Here is a 12,597-nt window from a genome sequence, read left to right as displayed (position 1 = left end):
AAATAATAAGAAACAAAATATAGGAGTTACCAATTTTTAATTTTTGTTTTTTTGTTTGTTTGTTTACTGATTAATTTTTTTGTAATTACTTTTTTAGCAACTCTTCGTCCAAAACAAAAGTCGAAAATCTAGTTGCATATCAACTGATACAATATGTAAAGGATTATATTTCCAACCATGGCGGCTCGTCCTTCCCTACCCCTTTGCAACTTCTACTATCTTGTTTATGAGGTTTTTTATTTTTTAATTTTTGGATTAAGATTTTGCAATCAATGCCTTGCCAAATTAGAAACGTTTGTCATTTGTTGGTGATATGTTGCCATCATTATGCATAATGTATATACATCTCGTTCTTCCTTTATTTGTGTTGGGATTACTCATGTTAGAGTGTTGGGGTTTAACTTGAGGCCTTGTCGACTGTTTGGGTTTGTCGTTTTGAAAACTTTTCTCAAAATTCTAGCTCTTATTTTTATTTTGGTGTTGAGTTTCACATGTTTTGGAAGGCATGAGGTTGGATCCAGGAGGTCTCAGTGCAGTTGGTGAAATTTCAAGCTGGGAGCCAAAACCGCACGTGTGGGGGCTTGGGCTGCACGTGCGGAAGAGGGGCTGCACATGCAGAAAGTTAGTTCGCACGTGCTGAAAACAGGGGTTGCTAAGATGCTCTATTGAAATAATCGCACATGAAATCGCAGGTGCGGAGAGAGGAGGGCCGTACGTGCAGGAGTGGAGGTCGCATATACGATGAAGGCGTACCGCACGTGTGGGAAAACGCTGAGTCCGAAAAATCTGCCTTTTCCTTCACTTTGGGTTGAGTCTATCTCACTTTTTGTATATATCTCTCTCTCTAAAAACCCATTTCTCTCTCTTCTTCCTACATTTACCAACACCAAGTTGGATCAAACCTTTGATTTCTTCTAATACATTAGTGTTTGACCATAGCTCCTTAATCAAAGTTGGAAAACTCTTCGAGGGACACATTTTGAGGGGTGGAGATTAACTTTTGACACCATTGATTTTGGAGCATCTTTCTCTTTTTCCTTCAAGAACTTGAGGTAGGGATTTTCTTGGAGTCATATATACATTTTTATAATGTTGTGTTAATGTTGGAACTCCTTCTTGTTGTATTGAACTTGACTTTAGACTCATGAGTTGTAGGTGATTTTAAAAGTGGGTTTTCACAATGTTTCCTAAAAACCCTTGAGATTTTGAGCTATATCGTTGTAGAGGAGTGTTATCTTGAAGAAATTGTTTCAAAATAAGGGGGAAAACCTAGTTTATTGAAACCCTAGAAATTTGGAATTTTTTGAGAAATGTATTGTGATGTTATGAAATTGATATTTGGAAAATACTATGATGTGTTAAATGAAAAATTCCATGGATTATGAGGAATAGTTATTTTTTTTGAAGTTTGTTCAAAAATGTTGATATAGTCATGAAATGACGAAGTTGACGAAAATTGCATGAAATGTGGCAATGTTGTTACCTCTCGATAGATATAATTGGGAATATGTTTATTTTGTGGAATTACATTGGAAAGTGTAATGGAAATTGTGAACACAATAGGAGATTGTGTGGAAGAAATCGAAAATGGAAGAATATTATAATGCAATGATATATGTTGCATTGCCATTTCAATTTATTTAGCTGTTACGAATTTTAAATTGAGATTTGAAAACTTTTTCATTTAAGGAAGGAAATATCTGTGAAACATGATCTCATTGATTTGTTTTTGGGGTAAATACCTTGGTAAATTTGGATAGGGAGTGTAGATGGAATTGATTAAGTTGTGCATCTATCGCACTTGTTCACTTTGTGCATCTATCGCACATGCTCATTCTTCTTTACATCTATTGCTCTTATCTCAAGACGCGTGAAACGCGACCCTAAGCGGTTTTCTCTCCTCTTCTCACGATTTCAGTGTGATTAGAGTATCTCATGACGCATGAAATACGACCTTGAGCGGGTTTTTTCTCAGGACGTGTGAAACGTGACCCCGAGCAGTGTTGTCTGTCCTCGTCTCACGCTTTGTTGTGGTTAGAGTGCGTTTTGTTCTTTTTTACATAGAACCTATTTTGGTTTTAAGCTTGAAGCTGCTCATTCATATGCTGTTATGTTATTATTGCTCTCTTGTTTCTTATTACATCATCTTGCATGATCATGAGTTTTCAAAATAGCCAGTTTCGTGAAGCTTGTGAGTCCATCTTTTGAAGTATTTTTGTTCATATCATTTGTATCTTGTCCCAGAGCTACGTTGGTTTGATTTCTTGCAAAGGGATACGTAGGCAGCTTGCGAGCGCAACCATTTAATTTATGTCTTGATTGTTTGCCCAAGTCTTATGGCCTTATGAAAATGGGTCATCTACAGGCTTTGACATTCACTCACGTCATTTCATGACTTCGAGTTTTGCCAAAGAGGGGCAACTGTAGACACCCCATTTTTTACGGCCCTTAAGACTTGGGCACCCAATGATGAATTTGTATATTCTTGTCAAGTGTTCAAAGTCCTTAGCAGAATGCCTCAACTTTGAGCCTCAAAACCCTACACATTTCTTGCCTTGCTTTTGGACCAAAACAACAGTTTTTCAAGCCTAAGCATCTTGGGACCTGCAGACCCACTTGTGTGTTTTTTCAGATCTTTTTGCTAACTGTGCTAGCTGTTTCCACAGATGCATGCACCTGCCCACACGTGTCTGTACAGATATTTCTAAGGGAGTCTCATGTGCTTCTATAAATAGAGGACCTCCTCTTCCATTTTTGAAGGTTAGAAGTTTTAGGGAAAAAATAATTTCTCTCTCTTGCAAGTTCTTAAGCCTTTGCCTACACACTCTAAACAAAACCTTGTGGTATTGGTGCCGATGTATTTTTAAGCTTACTTTTAGCTCTTGAGGGTGTGTAAGTGTTGGTTTGTCACTTAAAAAGGGTACCCCTCTTCAAGAGGAATAATTCTTGGTTTGTTTCTATGCTTTATTTACCATCTTTTCTACTATTTTTGGACTATTTTTACTCTAAATTTTTGGGCTAAAACTTATGGTTTAAGGCCGTTAAGGGTGGAGGGGTGGATCACCCTTCTTTGTACCTAACTTCTTAAGCCTTTGCCCTTGTGTTTCCTATCTTTTTGTCAACTTTTTTGAGCTTTTTACTACTGAATCTCAAAGGTTTTTCAGAGGCTAAAACCATGTTTTGAAGTCCCAAAAATGCAAGGCGTAGCTTCCCCTCCTTGTGCTTGTTTACTAGCTTAACTTGCTCCATATTGTAGCATACTCTTTTAGCTCTCTTTACTTCATTTCCAGCATTGTTTTAGCTTCATTTAGGATTATTTTAGTGTGTTTGTTCCATTCATGCTTTGTATGGTATGCTTGTAGTGTAATGGTCCTAATTGGTTTTGAGGGTTTAAGCCTTAGCCACCAACCTATTTGAGTTGATAGTGTTTATTTCTTGCTTTCCATACTTGTATTTACAATATTACTAAGCACCAATGTAACATTCTCAAGCCACCACAACATAGAAACTAGTAATATGAAGCAATTTGACTGACTTACCAGCTTTATCATTTAGTCAATTAAATAACAATCAAAAGCATGCCTTTTCAAACAGTTCCTTTGGTGTTCAATCATTTGTCAGGTCAAAGGTTCAATAAAACTTGCGTACACCTGAATTAACAAGGGTGGCAAGGGTTTCCATACTCATGCAATGACTGTGTAGACACAAGTAACCTATGCATTCATAATACTGGTGGCCATACAGCGTATGGGTTGGTCTCAATCCTTGACATCTCTCACTCCAATTCTTGTGAAAATTTACACAACTGGGTTGGACTTGCATCTACCTTGGCATATATATATATATATATATATATCTTCTCAAGATATTGAAACTCAGATTCATTGTACACATGTATCACTGAAGTATGAACAAATAATCAATCAATCCACCACGAAAAATCTGAACACAATTTGTGTCAAAACAAAAATCCTGGAAAGAATTGAATATATCTTGTTTATTAAAAGTAACCTCGGCCTTATATGGGTATTTCATATCTAGATAATTGGTACATCAAATTCTTTGAATGTGATATTACACATCAAGTATTGCTACTCTGTACTATGCCTTGTTAACTTTTCCGTGGTCACAAACAAAGCTTTAAAATAAATGTTGCGTGTTATAGCAGCATTGAGATAATTTAATCATCTCCAATGAAAAAAGGTAGTTGATTCATGTAGTAAGAAAATGATGGCCAAAGATTTAGTGGTAAATATGATCACACTATAGAGACTACATAAAGTTGAACACTATCTTTATCTCATAAGTTTTTTACTAAGATAATTAAGGGGTAAGGTATAAGAAGAAAAAAATTAGATATAGCACCTATCATCCATCCTGGCTTCAGCTTCTACATAAGACAATGCTGCACACGACTTGATGACACTTTTCGTGAATCTTGTAGAAATAATCTCCGCTTCAGGCATCATTTCCTGAAATTCAAATAATATGCCAAAAAAGTCCAAAACTTGAATTCACAAATACACACGAATACACACAAACCACCAAGATAGGGAAATAAATATATGTAGACACAAAAACAGATATATATAAAAGCACAAATGCCCTTTGGTAAGCATTCCTTTAGCAAGTAATCTGTTGCGTGTTTCTAATACTTAAAGGCTCAATTATGAGCCAATATGATGTAAAAAAATCAAAATAAAACTCTGAGCCAACACCATTCATTGGTACAACTAAAAGAAGTGTAAAGTGTGAAAACAAGCATGGAAAAGATACAACATGTGCAAAAAGTAATTATGGTGAAAAAGATTAATTAACTAAAGCAAAGATGATAGTTCCTCAGTCTTCTTTGTTTGTTGATGAATTTATTCAAAAATATGGAAGACCAAAGTGTTATCTAATAAGATTCTCATTTCTCACCAAAATAGAGTAAGAAAAGAGAGAATGCAAGTTTAAGCTATAGAATTCGACACTGCTCCTAAAAAGCATTCCAAAATCAAAACAACCCTTTGTTCCAACAATAGAAAACCAAAATCTTAGGTCAGTTATTTTTTTAACACAAAAATAGACCATATGATTGGACTAATTGAACACAGGGACCTCTAAGATAAGGAAAACCTAAATCTTCATGGCCTCGCCTTGCCTCAAGGCCTCAACAATGTCACCCAGAGCTACACAACTTGCCTATGTATAGGTAGGGAGTAGGGCCTATGGATCCCTCAGTGCCTCAGTCATGAGACACCCAAGCGACCCATGACTCCATGTTGGATTACCACGAACTTGTAGATTGGTAGTTAAAGTTGAGGGATTAGCAAAATTGCTCAGCCCACCCTCTCGAGGTGGCTCCACTTTCACCTGTCTTAGACAAGAAAGAGAGACCTATTTGACTAAGGCATATGATACCTCAAAAGGTGTATGACACCAAACTTTGCCACCCCTTGGCATAACTCTCAAGGATGAGCTGGCCTCCATGGCCCAACTATCCTACAAAAGGTCTCCATCCCATAAATGGACACACACACTCATGTGATAACTCGAAAGGCATACCACACCTACATTTGCCACTCCTTGGCATGACCCTCAAGCATGAGCTGGCCTCTATGGCCCAAGTATCCTATAAAAGATCTCCATCTCCATACGTAGACATACAAAGACACCCTTGAGGAGAGCGGCCTTTCCTACATATCAAGAAACAAATTAGTAATTAGCAAGATAGGTAATACACTACAACAAAAAAGGCCTTTGGTGACAGACTGATTTTGTCTCCAAACATCAAATTTTCGTCACTAAAGTGATCTGCGACGAAAAAAATTTGTCACCACGCTCGTGGCCTATACGTCGTCGCTGAAAGTACCTGGTGACGAAAAATAGTTTTGTCGCCTATTTTTCATTTTCGGCGACGAAATGTTTCGTCTCTAAATGTTGAATTTTTCGTACTCTAAAACATCAATTTCGTCACCAAAACTAAATAATATTTTATTTTAATTGTTTTTTGCGACGAAATATTTCGTCACCAAATATATTTTAGTGACGAAAGTTTTCCTCACCAATGATATGGATAAAGGTGACAAAAAAATTCGTCACTAAAATGAGCAAAAAAGAAAATTATTTAATGACAAAAAACATTTTGTCACCAAATATTTCAATTTAGCGACGAAATATTCAACAAATGTGACGAAATTATTTGTTTCATACTATATCATTAGTGACAAAATTATTCATCATGTTTTTTGAAAACTAATAGCGACACTTTTTATTTCATCACTAATAAAAATTAAAAAATTTGAAAATAGGGATACTATTTTCTTCTGAAATTTTTTTTGTCAGTTACAATTCCCTATGCATTTCAATAACCTATTCAATAAAATATCTATTACAAATCAATCCAAAAATCTATTCATTTTCATAAACATCACAATCGAATTTCAGCACTATCCACAAAAATACAATATGAACTGCATGTGGATTACAAACATGTCTCCTAATATCCACAAAAAACGTCTACTAATATCCATCAAAATATAATATCAACCGCATGTGGATTACCAAACACATCTCCTAATATCCAACAAAAAACATGTCTACTAATATCAACAAAAAAAAAATATTAAGGGCGGATTACTAAACATGCCCTGTAATACCAACAAAAATATAAAATTTGCAACGCAACCAAAATACATGTAAGGTAATATGAACAAAAACACAAAATGAGCTACCATCTGCCCTCCAAATTACCAAACATGTTCATATCAAATCTCGAATCTGCAAAAAAATGAAACGCAAAAAAAAAAAAAATGCAAGTTAGACAATTATTATCTTATCCATAAAATATACAATTTAACATGCATTTTTTGAATTATTTTTCAAATCGAGAGGTGTTCCCCGGGCCGTCTCGTGGTTGTTACACGATTTTGGCCTTTGATGGCCCATTGTCAAGCTTACGTGTGAAAAAAGTGTATTTTTGCACTTTGTTTTCAAACCGGGAGTCCCGTGCTAGTTCTGTAAGTTTCTAAAACTTACACTGGTCCCTCCCGAGGTGTTTGAGGTGTTCCCTAGGCCGTCTCGTGGCTGTTACACGATTTTGGCCTTCAATGGCCTATTTTCAAGCTTACGTGTGAAAAAGTGCATTTTTGGACTTAGTTTTCAAACCAGGAGTCCCGTGCTAGTTCCGTAAGTTTTCACAACTTACATTGGTCCCTCCTGAGGTGTTTGAGGTGTTTCCTGGGCCATCTCGTGGTTGTTCCATGATTTTGGCCTCCGACGGCCTATTTTCAAGCTTACGTGTGAAAAATTACATTTTTGGACTTAGTTTTCAAATCGAGAGTCCCATGCTAGTTCCGTAAGTTTCCACAACTTACATTGGTCGCTCCCGAGGTGTTTGAGGTGTTTCTCGGGCCATCTCGTGGTGGTTACATGATTTTGGCCTTCGATGGCCTATTTTCAAGCTTAAGTGTGAAAAAGTGTATTTTTTGACTTAGTTTTCAAACCGAGAGTCCCGTGCTAATTTCGTAAGTTTCCACAACTTACATTGGTCCCTCCCAAAGTGTTCAAGGTGTTCCCCGGGCCATCTCTTGGCTGTTGCACGATTTTGGCCTCCGATTGCCTATTTTCAACCTTAAGTGTGAAAAAAGTGCATTTTTAGACTTAGTTTTCAAACTGGGAGTCCCGTGCTAATTCTGTAAGTTTGCACAACTTACATTCATCCCACCTGAAGTTGAGGTGTTTCCCTGGCCGTCTCATGGCTATTACACGATTTTGGCCTCCAATGGCCTATTTTCAAACTTAAGTGCGGAAAAATGTATTTTTGGACTTAGTTTTCAAACCGAGAATCCCGTGCTAGTTTCGTAAGTTTCCACAACTTATATTGGTCTCTCCCGGGGTGTTCAAGGTTGTCCTCGGGCCGTCTCGTAGCTGTTGCACTTTTTTGGCCTCCGATGGCCTATTTTTAAGCTTAAGTGTGAAAAAGTGCATTTTTAGACAAAGTTTTCAAACTGGGAGTCCCGTGCTAGTTCTGTAAGTTTTCACAACTTACACCGGTCCCTGCCGAGGTGTTTGAAGTGTTCCTCGGGCTGTCTCGTGGCTGTTACATGATTTTGGCCTCCGATGGCCCATTGTCAAGCTTACGTGCGAAAAAGTGTATTTTTGGACTTTGTTTTCAAACCGGGAGTCCCGTGTTAGTTCCGTAAATTTTCACAACTTACATTGATCCCTCCCGAGGTGTTTGAGGTGTTTCCCGGGCTGTCTCGTGGCTGTTACATGATTTTCGCCCGCGATAGCCTATTTTCAAGCTAAAGTGTGAGAAAAGTGTATTTTTCGACTTGGTTTTCAAACCGGAAGTCCAGTGCTAGTTCCGTAAATTTCCACAACTTACATTGGTCCCTCCTGAGGTGTTTGAGGTGTTTCCTGAGCCGTCTCATGGATGTTACACGATTTTGGCCCCCGATGGCCTATTTTCAAGCTTAAGTGTGAGAAAAGTGTATTTTTCGACTTGGTTTTCAAATCGGACCTTCTTGGAGTAGATCCACATGGATGGTCAATTAGTTAAAAGCTCAATTTGTGGTCAGTGGTAACTAATTCATGGTATTTGGAAAGCTATATGACCAGCCATAGGAGTTATTTTATATTAATAGGAAACAAATTATAAGAAAAAATTCTGAGTACCCCATGCTAAAGTTACTAATATTCTGCAGCACAATGGTGCAATTAGCAGTGTTAAAATTTGATATTAGTACAAGAATTAGATTTGGAATAGCAAAGCCCAAAGGCCAACTCTGATCTGAGCTACATAGGACATATTTGATCTTCATTTTCCATTAGAGGGAAACATTATACTGGGCAAATCCACTCTATACAAAATTTCTTTAAAACTGGAACAGGTAAATGAGAAGGAAGAGGAATGGGAGCATCCTTTAAAGAACTTACGATTTAAGCAAAGAGCACAAATTATCTGACCGAAGACAGTGTCTACTAAAAGAAAGCAGACATGACAGAAATGTAAAAATAGAAGAGCAATTATGAAAGAAAAAATGATTACATCTAAATAATCTTTGTAATTTTTTCCTAATTCTAAGCCCTAGACAATGGACAACCCCACAATTATGAAACCTTTCAAAACTCATCCTATCCAACATGATAAAGATCATAAGCAACTTTACTTTTTCTTTTTTACAAAAACCAATAGAATTTTTGGGAATATATTATTCCACAGTAATCATTAAAAAACTCTTAATGTCAAAGACATCATACTTATGTAGGAAGGTGTATGTGTAAGCATCCATGTTAGAAAACTATTAAGATGTTTCCAGGCCATAGCTGACCCTATTTCCGCAAGAATGCAAACAGTGATTTGGAAGTTCGCATGTGTGACCCATCTTCAGCCTTACAGTGAAAGACAAGCAAATAATCTTTATAAGAAAACAATGAGTTGGAAGTTCGAATTTTTGAATAAACACTCACTGGCTTCAATATCACTTGAGAAGTATCTCTCAGATCAATATCACCTGAGAAGTAAGACTTTTTTTTCTAGGTTTGATGATTATGACAATTGATCCAATTATATGAAAATGCCCTGCATCACTATACCACCAACTTGAAATTTTCTATCTCTTCCAAGTTTGAATGGAAAATCCATAACAGCAAAATGGGAAACACCAATTTATAAAATACTTATACAAGTCTCAATCACATCCAATCTTTATGGTTTTTAAAATTTTACTAAATTTGAACAAATATAATTCTTAAAATTTAATGATTTGATTCATTCTTAATTTCATAAAAAAATTATTTTTTAATTTACCATAAGTTTCAAGAAAAGATATATTTTTTTAATTTATTTTTTTAACTACAAATTTGAATTCATAGAAAAAAGTTGTGAAGGATTGCTCTTACAAATCAACATCAGAGTAAGGTCATATGAAAACTCATTGGTGGCTCAATCAATGATGATGTAAACTAGCTTCTTTTGCCTTATATGCAAAATCCTTTGAAACATTTGAAGTGACCAAGCTAAGAACTCATCCAAAAAAAAAAAAAAAATTGTCAGATGTTCAACTCCCACCAACTCATTCTTTATAGTTGGATCCACTCCATTCATAACAATGTTAAAAATCAAGAAACTAATTACCAACAAAAACAAAAAAAATACAAGGAAAAATTTATTTCAAGTGTGGACTTACAATACAAGTGTTAAAGCTAAGCCATACAATTTTTTCTTTGTATTTTTCCAAAGTTGGTTTCTTGGCCTCTAGCATTTTTGCTTCATTTATAATGGAAAAAGTTATGACGTGTTCCTAGGCAATGTCTAAAATCTTCAAATTCTGAATCTAACTTACATCACTATTGATTTCAAGTGTGGTGGTGGTGTTCTTGGTAATGCCCTGCAACTACTATTTATTTATGCTTTTGTATTTCTTTTCCATTAATTATTTCACTGTTCTTGTCAAATTCTATTTTTATCACTTACCATTGTAGGTAACAAATCTTCTCTTCAAAGAACTATGACCAAATGTAGGTGTGTTACTGTATTGTGATTAACCATTTTGATGATACTAATTCAATTTTTAAAGTTTATTGGAGGAAGATTCATATATAGACTGGAGTTCACACATTGTTGAGGTGAGGTTTGACGATCCTAAAATTTTGTCTGGTTCCGGGCTTCTTTTTTTTTTTTTTTTTAACACCTTGTGTGCAGTGCCATTGCTTCGCAATCAAAAGGAACATTTTCGAATTTAAGGCCGTAAAAGGTACTGCCATTGCTTCGCAAGTCCAAACACGGTCTAAGGTTTTTTCTTTTGGTGATTGAATTTGTTTCTTCTTTTAGTTTTCAATCTTAAATGGTCCCTTTGAATGGGATTGCTTGATAGGATGACACATATTGCTTAACTGCTAGGCATGAGAGGGCTTGAAAAAGGTCTCCTTTAGGGAGTGCACAACAATGACAGCTCAATTAGCCCTTACTATAAAAAGAGTTAATAAGAAGTCAAGTTATCTATGGACCCAAAAGTCATGATGAAGCAAAAAATGAACATGTATAACAACCACAGCCACAACATTGTAAAATATATATGAAGTAGGAAGAATCAACCTATATAAAGAAAACAACCACTACAACAGAATGACCAAAATATTTTTGACAATTTTATGGTTATGTGATCCTCATAAAACTTGAAACAACTACACTCCCTCGTATTTGTTCAAAATTAGTAGTTGTGAAAAATTCTATAGACAAGAAGAATCAATGAACCAAATATTTGAGAGCAAAGTACCTCTAATTGAATCCTTCGATACAAAAAGAAAATGACAGCCTAAAACAGCTCCATATATTTCAAGATTCTGAAATGATTGATTAACTATCTTGTAAGTTATGCATAATGTGCAATTTAAACTATGGGCCTCAGAAGTTGTTTATTGATGCATTTACACTTACGCACAGTCATTGAGACAAATAGACCAAAAAATAAAAAATATATGACAAATTGTTCAACATTGGCAGCAATGAGATAAAGATGAATAACTAACCTGTTTGAGAAATTCTTCATGCCAATTGTTAAGAGTATCAAATGATTTCATGACATTAACATTGTATACAAGAATAAAACAATCTGCCCCTCTACAAAAGGCAAGGTCGAGACTCTGAAGCCTCTCCTGCCCAGCTATGTCCTATATCTACCAATGCAAAGCACACAATCACACAGCAAATAGAGAGATATTGATCAAACATGCTCTAAATAAAAGCAGGCACAAAACAATAAAATTGAAATAGAACTGAGAACCCACTTGTAAAGTGACAAGCCTGTCATCAAATTGTAGTTCTTTGGTGACAAAATCAGCTTGTAGACACCCCATTTTTTACCGTCCTCAAGACTTGGACGTCATCGTTTGATCACTCGATGATCATCCATGCTCGTGTTCATTTTGAGTTCTCGGAGGTCTCGGCTACGCGCCTTGCCTCAAGATCTCTCAACTTGTCTGTTTTGTGCTTGGTCATGGACTAAACACTTGTATTTCTATTTTTAAGGGAAGAGGGTGGCATGTTGGCCATCTCCTCAACCCCCCGGCCAAGGCATGATGCCACCGACGCCTTGTTATTTCCATCGGCCAAAGGTTGTGGCCGGTCGGTACCTTTGTTGGTCGGTCGGCCACCTTTGTTGGCCAATCGGCCATTTCTATTGGTCAACCCCTTTCCATCTGCTTTTGGCAGATATTTTATGTCAACTGTCACAGCTGGCATCCACATTACAGCCCCTCCACACACGTGTATGGAGGGATTTGCTCCCTTGTGTTAGCTTCTTCAAGAAGCTTAGGAATTGAATTCCTATAAGAAAGGAGCCTCCCCTCCCTTTCTAGACGTTCTGGAATTTAGGGTTAGAGAGTTGTATCTATCTATCTCTATATCTCCCTCTCTTCACTCATTTGTGTGTGTATTTGTGACCTAAAGTGACTTTTGTTCACTATATTGCACACAAACACCTAGCATTACACCATCCTTGATTGCTAAGGCTCTAAGGAGTTGTTCTTAAGGTTCTTGGGCTGGTTTTGATCCAAGGAAGGTGCTGGAGTGGTGTTCTTGAAGAGATTCTTCAAGGGTGAGAACCTACT

General features: G+C 36.5%; 1 non-coding gene across 1 annotated transcript; it reads right to left on the bottom strand.

Moving 5' to 3' along the window:
* Positions 1 to 6,373: 6,373 nt before the first annotated feature.
* On the bottom strand, positions 6,374 to 11,828 carry LOC114275343 (uncharacterized). Its single transcript, XR_014334776.1, has 2 exons — positions 11,518 to 11,828; positions 6,374 to 6,762 (listed from the first exon to the last, which is right to left on the bottom strand). It is a non-coding gene; the product is annotated as an uncharacterized LOC114275343 (transcript).
* Positions 11,829 to 12,597: the final 769 nt, after the last annotated feature.

Source organism: Camellia sinensis, chromosome 7 (assembly GCF_055761805.1).
Source record: "Camellia sinensis isolate YWXY chromosome 7, ASM5576180v1, whole genome shotgun sequence".
NCBI lineage: Eukaryota > Viridiplantae > Streptophyta > Magnoliopsida > Ericales > Theaceae > Camellia > Camellia sinensis.
The sequence above is the reverse complement of the archived record's forward strand: the minus strand, read 5'-3'. Positions and strand labels throughout refer to the sequence as shown.